This window comes from Ostrinia nubilalis, chromosome 17, assembly GCF_963855985.1.
Source record: "Ostrinia nubilalis chromosome 17, ilOstNubi1.1, whole genome shotgun sequence".
NCBI lineage: Eukaryota > Metazoa > Arthropoda > Insecta > Lepidoptera > Crambidae > Ostrinia > Ostrinia nubilalis.
In genome coordinates, this window is record NC_087104.1 from 11,058,772 (window position 1) to 11,073,394 (window position 14,623).

Sequence of the window (14,623 nt, forward strand, 5' to 3'; positions counted from 1 at the left end):
CTGAAAATTTCACTCGAAAGAAAACACGCTTTATCACAGCCAAACAAGGTTCATTTTAAGTGAAATAAAATGCATATTTCACAAACAGTCGTCAATAAGGGAAGTAAAAAATATAACGCCATAATCGACTTTCTATTGTGATGTTCATTAACTTAAATTATGTAATAAAGGCTGATAAATTGCGAAAATATTCTTTGAGAATTGGTGATAACGAGTTTTCCTCGTACAGGCGGCTGCATATTAGATTCAAACAAATTCGCACCTATTACCATACCACAGACAGGTGTTTGGCTACATTTGCCGTCGGTACAGTCACCAACATAAGAGAATAGGCTTTGAAATACAATACATTCGTCTGAATAATGTTTTGGATTTATATTCTGTTTTTTCTTTTTCTTTCTTTCAAAGCATATTCCTTTGAATAAGGAATAATTATAAACTAAAATAGAATAATTAACTGTAATGGTCCAAGAAAGTATAAGGTAACTAATAAGATTATAAAAGAAACTGATTAGCATATCCATTATGCTTTACTCGTACAATATGGCCATCAGTTTTACCTAACTGTGGGCCGATTTAAAATTTATGTTAAAAGGTCAGAGTTGAATAACATTGCATTGTTTTCCTTTTAATTTCCAGGAAATTTTGTGACTTATTTTAAAATAGGAAAAAATAAATTAAAAATAAATTCCATCAATAAATAGACGTAAAGCCTTTCCTCATTTCAGGCAAAAGCTGAAGCGATGCTTAATTAGGAATAATGTAATGTAATGTAATGACTCAAATGACTGATACAGATCCCTATTGTATAAATAAGTATAACGCAACAGGGAGAGACAAAAAACTTTTGTAATTAACAAACAATTTTCTATTACAGAAGTCTCACATTCATGGGATAAATTAACGTGACGTCATCATTTCCATCCTTGCCGGCCGTCCCTACTCCCTGTATACTCGAGTTCTAAGCAAAATACGTAGCATGTAACAGTGCAAGTGCGCCGTTAAGTGGCCTCAAGAACTTCTGCCGAGGGTCTCTTGTAGGGACTCCATAAGACTAGTTTCAGGCGACAGAAGAATAAATATCCATTATTACAGAAATAGATTTCTCCTTAGTAAAATAAAATATGGATGAGTTCAGTCCCTCCCTCTCCTTTAGTTAGTAGAACAGCACGATAAAACTTCTTTGCTAGGTACGGGACTTATCCCACCACTGTAACTCCTGTATAGGCAGGATCTACAGCATGGCCTTCAATAAAACCTAACCAGTGAAGGTAGAGTAGTCCCGGGGATAGCTTGAATCTACAGCGAATTTAACCAGAAATTTCGAAATACGAGTAAATGTCGACATAAAGGGAGAGTTTGGTAGGTAGGTAAAGATTGTTTGGTTAGGTCTACAATGTGCGTGTGTATAATGGAAAAACTTTAGTTATTTTTTTCTAAATAGCCTCAAACATCCTTGACATTAGGCACATGATAATGGAACCGCAAACGCTGCTCACCGAAGCTTGAAACTTGTAAAATAACTTGTTGATAACAAATAATGGCTATAATAACAAACAGTCACGCTGCTCGTGTCGTTTGGAGCAGATGATTGTTATGTGTTGGAAAAATAAAGTTAAATGGGTCCGATTAATAATATTACGTAACTCACACGACCTTCGAGTCGTTTTGGTCGAGTATATCTACGTTCCTGTGTGCTTACCATGAGTTTACGTTAGGTGTGCTCGCTAGCGACTGCGTAAAAAAATGACATTAATTGTATGACATATTGCGCAGCGCCCCTAGCGGCTACTTTCAAGAAACAAAATCTTCATAGAGATTTTTGACGTACTCGCTAGCGAGCACACCTAACGTAAACTCATGGTAGGTACACTGTACCTACATCTAATCTAGAGACACCAGAGCAACCATATTCCTAAGCAATAACCTTTGCTGAAGACCATTCCTATTTTGAACAGTGTGCTTACCATGAGTTTACGTTAGGTGTGCTCGCTATCGCTAGCGAGTGCGTCAAAAAATCTATGAAGATTTTAGTTCTTGAAAGTAGCTGCTAGGGGCGCTGTACAATGTCATGTCATTTTTACGCAGTCGCTCGCTAGAAAACTCAAGGTACAGTCAGCGTCAAATAGTTCGTGAGACCCAAAGTTGCAAAAAAGTTCGCGACTCGTCTTTGTTACAATTGGAATAAGGTTGGGTTGTCAACATTTTGGCTTACACAGGTGAATAAAGTTACCTAATACCTATGTAGATTCACAAAACCCAATTGATGAGGGTAAAGTATTACGAAATTCTGGCGATGATGTTCTACGTATTCGTAATTCAATTCAAGTCGTATATCAACTGTCCCGTTTGCTGAATGATTCGTGGTGGCACCAATCCGACTGAAGTTTATGCGCTTTCACCGGCCTGAACGGATTCTAGCCGGAATTATCTGGATTAAACCAGTTTAACGAGCAAACCTTGTTATTCCCAGGTATGCTACGGTGAGCTTCAGGATAAATCAATTTTCTCGTAATTAATCTTTTTTAGGGTTCCATAAAAAAATAAGAATACTTATTGGATCACTTCTCTTGGATATCAAGAGCTTTTTTCAAAATCACGGGAAGACATTAAAAGGCTTTGCTATACGGTGTCCTGAAGTTGTAAAAAAAGTTTCAGTGCAGATGTAATCTGGACTCGTTGGGAATCAAAGTATGAACTTACATCACTGAATCCGATAATAATTTTGATAAATAGTAATGTCCACGTGGACATAGGAATTGGAGAATAAGGGCAAGTAATGTAAGATATGACGAAGGTACCAGAAGAAAGAGTGGGAAAAAAGAGTAATTAATGATAATTATGAGTATGAGTTTGATTACGGAATCCTTAGTTCGCGAGTACGACTCGCACTTGACCAGTTTTTGTACTGTTGAGGACACCTACGCTCTCATTAAGGGTGCAAATGGAAAACATGGTTTTAAAATATCCACAATTTACTTTGAACTCATTGGAAGTATTCTTTTTATAAATAGCGACCAATGTACTCGTAGATACGATGACGTTGACGCACGTTGTTTGATTGACTGTGTTGTGGGAAGAAGTAGTGCAATTAAAATACACTATATTATCTACTATACTTATGTAACATGTAACTACATATTAATTAATCCTTGATTGCAAAGTGAAATAATAGGTAATGTTAGATAATTGGGTAGTCGACATCACACATTAATGACGTACTTATAATTGTTAAACGATAAGAGCCCTACATAGGTATGTAAAGAAAGTTTCGTGTATAATGTAACTTTCTCGTCAAAATATTTGACTAGTCATTGATTCCACTACACTATAAGTAATAATACAGTTAGGTTATGCACATACTTAGCCAATAATTTATTTTAGGTTTGAGGAAAGAAGTAAGGAAGGAAACTTGGAATTATTCGTTTAATGGTGTCAAATAGGTAACATAGAGACTGTTCTTTCTCCGTTAGGTAACATAGAGACTGTTCTTTCTCCGTTTCAAATTCAATATATTTTTATATTTTGTTTGAAATACTGCTAAGATATTCTATTAGCCTGGACAGTAACTTCGTAACTGCTGGCGTGTGATTACGCCATAATGTTATCATAACGGATGACATACGTAAACATATATTGTGAACAACTATTACCGCTATTATTCGCCCGAACAAACAATCTTGTTTACGCTACCGCATGAGCCGCGTTTTGAAATTCAATTTAAAAATTGTTTGTGAATAGCAAGTTTACATGGCCTCGAAAAAATAGGGTTTGTTTTCCATTTGTACTTTTCTTTCAGCCGCTTTCATGATGTTTGTTGATACAGTTCGTAAATAGATTGGCTTTCAAAACAAGCGGATGATACCTCTTAATTAGGTAGTTGAAATGGCTTCTATAAAGCTTTTTTGTTTACTTACTCGTACTTGGGTTATTTATACCTACCTATAAATAACTTAAAAGGTTTTGTACGTTAGCTTATACTTTTAAATATACCTATCATTGGTCGCTTACATAGGTACCTAATACATTATGCAATTCACATTTTCCATAGGTAGATAAGACTTATTAAAAGACGATTCAATCCCAACGAGTAAAAGCCTACACTTTCTTTCAATTGTAATAGCAGCATATGCATAGGACATCGCCTCTATCAATATCTGTATTTTTTAACCTCAACGGGGAAGCCCTTGGCCGTGCATCACACCTGATGGAAATTCTTGGAAAAAATTAAGCAGTCAATCAGTCTTGTGGGTGGACGTCCCTCGCTGTGTTTTCCGGTACGTGGCCTCCACTCCAGAATCTTGCTGCCCCATCGGACCGACGACCCATCGGTCTTGCTGGACCGACGACATCATAAAGGTATCAGGAAGGCGCTGGACGCAGGCCGCTACCAACCGGGTAACATGGAAAGCATAGGGGGAGGCCTATGTTCTGCAGTGGATGTCCTATGGCTGAGATGATGATGATGATGATGATGAGAGGTCTAAAACGCAGTCGATGCCAGACATCGGCGAAGGGAGAACAAGTCGATGCGTGATTAACGAATACAGAAGACGTCACATTTATACCAAATAAGACTCCTAACCATAACTTTATGTAAATTAAATGACACATCAAGTTTGCAGTTCCCACTTCACGAAGGAAGCAATTTCGAGTCGGAACCGTGGCGTGAAGGAAATAAGCAAATTACGCGACGAATGGGCCAACGCCGACCTCAAAGTGTAACTCGGTTACAGGGGCTCGAATGGGGCATAAAATTACAATAATAATTAAATATGTGTAGTAATCATTCGTTGGTTACTTTAATACAGCAAATAAAAGAGCAATTTCCAGAGTAGGCGCAAGTTTTACAATTAATATCGAGAACATGTTTTGCATATATTGAAAAAGATTCCGTTTAAATAACTCAACACATAGGTTATATTATCGATAATATACTTTTGTAATAAGTAAAATGTGCGATTAAGATGATGGCAGATTAATCGGTCCCAAAAAAAGCAAATGCAGCTTAAAGTTTATGCAACAGATTTCCCCAAACGATAAAATCTTGATTGGCCTTTGAAGTCACTGGTAGCTAAGCATCTTCACGGATAAAGAGAAAAATCAGACGGAACCTTTGTTTGATCTTAAGAGGACTGCGTGAACTGCGTCACCGCTCTGAAAGAAATATGGTTTGGAATTTAGCATTAATTTTTTAAAGCCGTGTGGTGACGGCAGAGTAGAATACATTTGTCACCAACCCCTACTCTTCCCGCGGGTGTCGTAAGAGGCGACTTAGGGACTACACATCAAACAGAGAATGGGCAGCAGCGCTCTCTGAAAAACATCAATCTTTTAAACTGCGATCTCCAACCCGCCTGCCTAGCGTGGAGATTATGGCAAAACCCTCCACTATAGTGGAGGAGGCTCATAGTCCAGCAGTGGACTGTAAAGGGCTGTTGATGATGATGATGATTAATTTTTTATGTGTTTATCAATTTACATACTTTATAGACTCGTTATTAGCGGTAAGTTACGTGTGCATTGTACACAGTTTTAAGGATTCTCCATAATTTAATTTTAGGTCAATGGAATGGAATATTTTGAGAGGCTGACGGCCGAATACTGAAACGCCATTTAAATATTTGACGGCTTCTCAAATAGTTAAGCAGCTCCTAAACTTACAATTCGCATACTCAAAACAATATCTGAGCAGTTCTCAATTTTTAAGCACCTCTCAAATTAAGTTGCACTTAAACGCCACTCAAATGAATTTTCGCATACTGAAACGCCATTCAACGCTAAGCATTACTCAAACAACTGTCAAATCGTCTTATGCAGCTGTTAAATTTGAGAGTGCTTGCCCGGTATCTTAAATCCTATTCTTATACCTAAATCGACCTAAATAGTGGTAAATAATGTGTGTCATCGTTATCATTTCTTTCGAGGCTCGAGGAAATACCTAGATCTAATCGCAGGAACGCAATAAGGCTGAACGCTATTGAAAAATATTATTATAATGACATGCAATTCCGAGCGAGGTTCCGCGTCTCTAAAGAAACGGTGTTGTTTCTGGATTCATAATTTGGAAGCTCTTTGAAACCCCTCACCAAACGCCATACAACCAGTGGACCAAATACTTATTATAACCCTACTGTTCTACGCAACGGGAAGTTATGAATGTGTACTAGGTGATATCTTCCACATCTAACAGCCAACTGTGCATCGTATAGTGCACGAAGTATAGCCTGACCAGGAACATAAAAACCCTCGCCATGTTGCGGAAAACTAATGGTACTAATTTCTTTTAATGGCAACAATAACTAAAAACTTCATCGACATGTCACCTTGCATGTCAGTCTATTGCTGTCAAAGTGTAAACAAACTTTATTTTAAATGTGCGCAATTGATTTTGTGAATGAAATTGCTAAAATATTTTTATAGTCGTGAAAGAAAAGTGGTTCACAATGTGTTAAAGTATTTGTCGAAGAGAAATACCAAGGGTTCGGACAATATTTTCATTGAATAATGTTTCCAACAAAGGTTGTCAAATTGACTGACATGTTTATCGTATAGTACAGTCCACTATGAAAATTAGCTGTGGTTTGTTTCAACTACCTATTTTAAAGCTTTTTGTCACTTTCTAAGTGTTGAATTTTATGGAATTGGGAAAGAAGTACCGAGTTTGAAGCGTTCATGAGCAGACATTGCAGTTGAATATTCAAGTTCTGAATTTGATTATTGATAAATAATAAAATAAATCCTACTAGCTCGATTGATGGTTTCATTTAATTTATTTAAACCAGGTTACCTATAATAATGTGTTTTCGTTAATTTATGAAAATATCAATTAGCCCGTAATCCTGAATCCTGATACATAAAGTTAGCCAATTAATTTAACACAGGTACGACTGTACTCAGTGTTGCACTATCAAATGCAATTGATGCGCCTCTATGCCAGGGTTTTTATGTTCCTGGTCAGGCTATAACAACCAAAATAGCTGCTATGAAATCGCAATACAAACATGCCTATTTCTGAGGAATAAGGGGACATCGCATAGCAGCATTTCCAAGAGTTGTAGATTTGTCAATTTGATTGATGCTCTGTCAACAATGATAAATGTCAATTGTGGTTACGTTTCGGTCCACTATCGCCACTTAATAGATTTCAACAATAAAAAGTATCACCTTTAAAATTATTTTTTTAATAAAATAAAAATGCAAGCATTAATTTTTTTATATGACAAAACGAGATTTATTTATAATAGAAACTAAAAATAAACTGTTCTATGTTAAGTTGATTGAGTATATTTCCATAAAAGACAAAACATAACCAAACGATGCTGCGTGTAATGGATAAAAAACGTAAAGTTATTATTTGTGTAAATAAAAACATACTTTTTTTGGTAAATGTTGCCATTATGTAAACATTTGAGAGCTGCTTAGCTGATCACGGCTTCAAATTCGTTGAGTGGCGTTTGAGAATACCATTTAAAATTGAAGGATACTTAAATTTAGGAGCCCGTCAGCTGAGTGAAAGATTTGAGTAGCGTTTCAGTATTCGGCCGTGAATTTTTTACTTGATGCGAAACGACTACGAGTATAACCTTGCAAGCCTTTTTCTAAAAAAAAACAATAAAGCAACTAACAATGCATCCGAAAAAAGTGCGCGTTTGTTTACTCATGTCGTCATGCTTTAACAATAGACACGGCACGGGCAAAGAAACCGTTATTAGGAAGTATTGATAATTGTAAGCTGTTATGTAAGAAAACTTATTGTTTCCGACTACAGGAACGTCGTCTATTGCATAAACAGATTTCCCGGTATTGTCTTATATTTTGTCCGAAATTTCGAGCCTATTGTCCGTATGGACAGCGCACTGGTATAGAAAATTGGCAATAAACGTCTCGGAGTAGTGATGTGACTCTACTAGGCCAAAAAGTGGGACAAAACCCGAAATAGCCTCAAAATTATATGGCTTGTAAATTTTCCCATTACAGCAAATTAATGAAACTTATGTCATAATTCAACTAACATGTAAACCTCTTCTATTTCTGAAAACTACATTAAAATTCGTTGAGTGGTTCGAAAGATCTTAGGGCACAAATAGCGAGAGTGACTTTGTTTAATACTATGTAAAAAAAAAGATACAGAGCAGTTACTTCCAGACGTTTCTGTAAGATTTAGGTCATAATCCTACGGAAATTTTCTAAAATTAAAATCAAAATTAAATTACGTTTAAAGTAATTTACCGCTGTCCCATCCCCTGTGTCCCATTCAACCCGGGACAGTAAAAGCCCGTATCTTGGTCGCACTAGCCTGGCCGGTACTGTCCCCTGTCCGCCTGCAGGCTGGCTCGAGGTTGTACCGAAGTATGCTGGGACCAAGTCGGCCGGCAGTGTACTAGGATAGTCCATTATTGAATTTGTGTACCACAGTCGCCTTGTAGGTAGAGGACAGATTTGAGAGCTCAATAAGGGGATTAAACGCTTAACCTACCTAAAAAACTTAGATTTTTTAACGAAACTGAAAAAATTTAAACAAATAAAATAAAATAAAAATAAAATAAAATTATTATTATTAAACTGAAAACAGGGCAGGGCACATAGTACGCAGAACTGACGGCCGATGGGGCAGCAAGGTTCTGGAATGGAGGCCACGTACCGGAAAACGCAGCGTGGGACGTCCACCCACAAGGTGGACCGACGACCTTATAAAGGTAGCGGGAAGGCGCTGGATGCAGGCCGCTACCAACCGTGCGATGTGGAAGTAATTGGGGGAGGCCTATGTTCAGCAGTGGACGTCCTGTGGCTGAAATGATGATGATGATGATGAAACTGAAAACTATTTTTTGCTTCGCCCAAAGGTAAACAGGCAGAGAATGCCCAATGGCATTAAGTTTGCCTTGTGTACCAATTATAATATGCCATTAAAGCTTAAATAAATAAGAGATCTTAAAAGGCACGCACTAAATTTCAATTGAACTAAAATTAATTAAATGTAGAGTAATAAAAATAAACTGACCATAAACAAAGATTGAACGCTATGATAGTCTAAAAAACTGCTGACCTAGCCAAATAAGTAAGCAAGAAACTTTATTCGTGGTTTCAGGAAATATAAAAACTTTGGAGATGGCCCTGAGAGTCAAATTGGAAGAGATAGTGTTTCGGGTCAAACAGTTATTTGGAACTTGAAATCAAACACATCGATAGTATATTTTTAAAACCAAGAATATTTTCACATGCACTCTTGCGCTGTCACATTTTTGTAGTAAAATAACTTTTTTTACGGGACAAGAGGCAAACGAGTAAATGACTAGCTTTCCGCCCGCAGCTTCACCCACTTGGAATTTTTCGGTTTTTTATATAACCTATAACACTCAGCAATAATGTGGCTATCTATTGGTGAAAGAATTTTTAAAATCGTCCAGTAGATCCCGAGATTACCCCTTACAATTTAACAAATATACAAACACACAAACTTTACCTCTTTATAATATTAGTATAGATTACCGTCGCCCATAGACACCCACAGGCCCACATCCTACAAGTAAGTAAGTATTCTAGTTGATGTGCCCTCTATTACAAGCGATTTAAAAGGAATCGACATGAGTGGGTATAGACCAAAATGTAGTTAATTAACATCAATCCGAAGAACGAACTTTACTCAGAGTTGCGAAGCAGGAAATAGACCAGCATCTTGCTCTACTTAGGTATCTCTGTTAATTACTCATTATAAGTTCGAGCAATTAACTAAGGGCCGCCATTTTGAGGATCCTTTCCTGATTTTTACTATGAATTTATAGATTACTAGCTGACTCAGCGAACTTCGTTCCGACTATGTTTATCAGAAATTATGTAAGATTCTAATGAGGATCAGTACTGTTGTAGAAAATTCAATAAAACTATTATCTACGTTAATCTTTAAGACATAAGAAAGATATATCTTTTTGAATTATCCAAATCGGACCATTACTTACGAAGATATTAAGTAATAAACATAGGCCGTTTTTGCCGCTAAAAGTCAACGTACGCAAGGCCGCGTGACGTCACTATATCCGAATCGAGCGCAGCCGGCGTACTATTGGGATGGAAAATATTTTTTTCCGGCTAAACTATCAGTTTTAGAAAAAAACTTTTAATAACATTTATTCTTCAAAATAAAGTAACCTATCGACCAGTAATTTTTAAAAATAAAAATTTTGAAAAATAAGTATTGCTGTGTCCAAAAACCACATTTTCATAGGATTCGATGCAATGCGGAGACGCGGTTGGGGTGAGTGTAACTTAATGATTGTTTGTATTGAACATAATAATACATAATATGATGCTAATACCCAGTTTCTGGCCTGGGGGGGGGGGGGGGGGGATAAGTCATACCCAGCTTATAGCCTGGGGGGAGGGGCAAGCCTTACCCAGCTTCTGGCCTTGGTGGGAGGGGGGAGAGGCAAGTCATACCCAGTTTCTGGCCTGGGGGGGGGGGGGGTAAGTAATACCCAGCTTCCGGCCGAGGGGGAGTCATACCTAGCTTATGCTTATGGACTGGGGGAAGGGGCTAGCCTTACCCAGCTTCTGGCTTGGGGAGAGGGGGGGGAGGGGTCAAGTCGTAACCAGTTTCTATGGGCTGGGGGGAGGGGCTAGCCTTACCCAGCTTATGGCCTGGGGGAGGGGGGGGGTCAAGTCATACCCAGTTTCTGGCATTTCTGGCATGGGGGGGGGGGGTGTCATACCCAGCTTCTGGCCGAAGGGGAGTCATATCCAGCTTATGCTTATGGCCTGGGGGTAGGGGCAAGCCTTACCTAGCTTCTGGCCTGGGGGGAGGGGGAGGGGTCAAGTCATACCCAGTTTCGGGCCGGGGGGGGGGGTCATGAATTCATGCCCAGCTTATGACCTGGGGAGAGGAGAGGGGCGGGGTAGTCATACCCAGCTTCTAGGCTAAGATTAAATAGATTTCCAGCACGGAGCGGCTGTCCTTTCCTGCAGCAGCTGGCCCGCCCATGGGAACGGCGAATAGATAGGTAGGTAGGTTTAACTCAGAAAAACTAAATAACAGGTAGGTATTGCGTGTACATCGAAATGATTTTCATAGCAATGTCTTGTAGCCTAGGCAGAGTGTATCTGCCTCAGCTATACCTTATTGTTAGAAGTAAATAAATTAATACTTATACATTTTTATATTTTACTTGGAAGAAGATATGACTCTAACAACACTTATGTACACTTTATTTGAATAAATCGCCAAATATACCACCGCGGAGACCCCAAATGCGTCTCTGCGTGCCATTGAATCGTATGAGCGTATGGATTTTTTGCGTTATTTTTCACAATTTCCATTTTTAAAAATTACCTATCGATAGCTTACTATATTCTGATGAATAAATGTCATTACAAGTTTTTCTCTAAAACTGATAATTTGGCTAGAAAAAAATATTTTCTATCCACGCAGTACGCCGGCAGCGTTCGGATCGGATATAATGACGTCATCGTCCCCGCGCCGGGCGGTCAGTGAACTTTTTTAGTAATTTGGCCATAACTTCGTCAATTTTTGTCGTAGAACAAAAATTTTTGCACTGTGTATTAAGGATTTCTTAGCCCTATAAATCTGCATTCACAGCTAAAAATCGAAATGATCCTCATTGAGAATTTTTTTTTTCAAATCGGGCCAGTAGAATCGGAGCCCATTCAATACAAACAAATAATCAAATCTTTCTTCTTTATAATATTATTGTAGACAATATGGCAGCCTTGATATTTATGCGATAATAGCCAGTAATTTCAATTCTACAAACAAACGATAGTCACGGTCAAATCGCTAAAATATCGTTATTTCGCTACCACAACCGAACACGAAGAATCGCCAAAACGAAATGCATTAGTTGTCGCTACGTGTTAGCTATTTTGGTATTTGCGCTTGCTATCACTTGCTATTATCGTATTTTCAGTCTTACCACAGATTAGGCAACGTTTAAAGAAGAGTTAAAATAACAAAGTGTATATTAACTAAGTACGGGAAACATAAAATGGTTGTAAATACCATGTTACCTTTTATGACCAATATCTTAAGTGTTTGAGTACAGGTTAACGACATTCTCAGTATCAGAGAGAGCATTCACCTGAAAAATGGGGTAAATTAAGTTAAGTGACAGCCCTGAGCTATTTGGGTTTCTTGAATTAAGCTAACTAGTCACATTTAGCGAGTAAGTCACTGATCACTCCAAGTTGGTATCGGAATCAATGGATAACTTAGTATTTAGGAGAGATGGATGTCTTCCCGTCACTACGATACCTAAAGTAGGTATCTCCAAATGTAGCGTTTGAAGACAAACTTTATGGTGATCCTGATCAGTGCTTTTAACGAACATGTCACGTTTTATAGGTAGTTATTACTCAAGGAAGTAGGTACATAATACAAGAACGAATAATTAGACTACTATTCTCAGACGTTGTTATCAGAGATTACCTAATCCTTACTTTTATTCTTTTTTTGTCTTTTCAGCTTATTTTTTAAAATTGAAGGAATTTTATGTTGCCAATGTTCTTAATTAATGTCTTATTCTTTTTTTTCCGGCAATATATTTTCTTAATAGAATAAATTACTTATGACTTATTTATTTAGCCCGTCTAATAAAAATATTCTCATTCACCAATATTACCGCCATGCTTTATTATATTTGATTAACGTATTTGCCAATCTGATGAGCGGATATTGGAGTGGTGATAAAATGAGAAATTAATATCGTCGAGCTTCTGTCACTGTATGAAATACCAATAAAGTAATCTTTATTTTAATAATAATCAATAACGGAAAAAAAAGAATTGAAAGCATTAGAACTATTTTCGACTTCTACCCGGACGGAGTATTGGAGTCGCGGGCAAAAGACTATTCAAATAAAAAACATTGCCAATTGATATTTAACTAACGCAATAAATAACCTCGTAATTAAACTTATAATAAATTAGCGAGAAACTTAAAGTAATTACACCCAATCACATTAACATAATAAGTTGATCAATATAATTCAGGTTAAAAGTAAAATAACAATATCAATTGAATAATGAAAATGGTTATACATAACGTGAGAAATTATCTTCCCAATAGACTGAATGAATTACAGGATTAAAAATTGATTATAGACTATTATAATAATAGCTTGTACCACCTATTCTGGTATAGGTAAGCCTATAGACGTCCAACTTTGGTCTCATCAAATCATTTTTGTTGTATTATGTAAATTGGAATATGCATATTCCTTTAGCACAGCGTGCATTAAAATACCTTACTTGAGAGTTGCCGCTCACCTTGATTATTCAAATACTTGCAGACGCTTCGGGGTAAAGGCGATTATGAACTTCCCACTAAGTGTATCGCTTACATTTTGGGTCTAAAACAAAGTGTGACAGTGTTTAAACACACGCGTTTGAAGGTGTTGCCATGTGTGAAAATATTCGACGAGATTATAGCCTGACCAGGAACATAAAAACCCTCGCCATGTTGCGGAAAACTAATGGTACTAATTTCTTTTAATGGCAACAGTAACTGAAAACTTCATTGACATGTCACCTTGCATGTCAGTCTATTGCTGTCAAAGTGTAAACAAACTTTATTTTAAATGTGCGCAATTGGTTTTATGAATTAAATTGCTAAAATATTTTTATAGTCGTGAAAGAAAAGTGGTTCACAATGTGTTAAAGTATTTGTCGAAGAGAAATACGGGTTCGGACAATATTTTCATTTAATAATGTTCCGACAAATGTTGTCAAATTGACTGACATGTTTATCGTATAGTACAGTCCACTATGAAAATTTGCTGTGGTTTGTTTCAACTATCTATATTAAAATTTTTGTCACTTTCTAAGTGTTGAATTTTATGGAATTGGGAAAGAAGTACCGAGTTTGAAGCGTTCATGAGCAGACATTGCAGTTGAATATTCAAGTTCTGAATTTGATTATTGATGAATAATAAAATAAATCCTACTAGCTCGATTGATGGTTTCATTTAATTTATTTAAACCAGGTTACCTATAATAATATTTTTTCGTTAATTTACGAAAATATCAAATTAGCCCGTAATCCTGAATCCTGATACATAAAGTTAGCCTATTAATTTAACACAGGTACGACTGTACTCAGTGTTGCACTATCAAATGCAATTGACGCGCCTCTGTGCCAGGGTTTTTATGTTCCTGCCCCCCTAGACAAAACGCACTTTTTGATCGAATCGAAAATCGAATCTGTCAAAACTCCATACAAAAAAGGGGCTTTTCGACCACTTTTCTACTGGTTTGCGATTATAATTTGCACTTTGTCTAGACCCACTGGTCAGGCTATACAAAGTTATTTTATGACTATTGATGCAGAGATGCTGTGAGGGTAAGAAAAAGCGTGGTGCGGAAAAGTCTGCCGATATTTCACCAGTTCGCACTAAACGTTTCGATAACTTTTTTATAATGCAAATAGCTAGGGACTAGAATTCGCTGTATCTGTTTATTGCCATAGTTTTTACTAAAAATCGTCCATAAAGACTAGTTCCTTTCTACTTTATGTAGAGTCGTCTGCGGCGCAGCTTAAGAGTCCTAAATGTCTCTCTTAAAAGCATTTTGAGCGGACAGTTGCAAGGAAAGGCTAATTTATAACGCGAATGTG

At 37.2% G+C, this 14,623-nt stretch overlaps 1 long non-coding RNA gene across 1 annotated transcript in view; it reads right to left on the reverse strand.

The window, feature by feature from the left end:
• The window catches only part of LOC135080074 (uncharacterized), a 43,496-nt gene that overhangs the window by 21,573 nt on the left and 7,300 nt on the right, over positions 1–14,623 (reverse strand). The gene's annotated exons all lie outside the window — the stretch shown is intronic.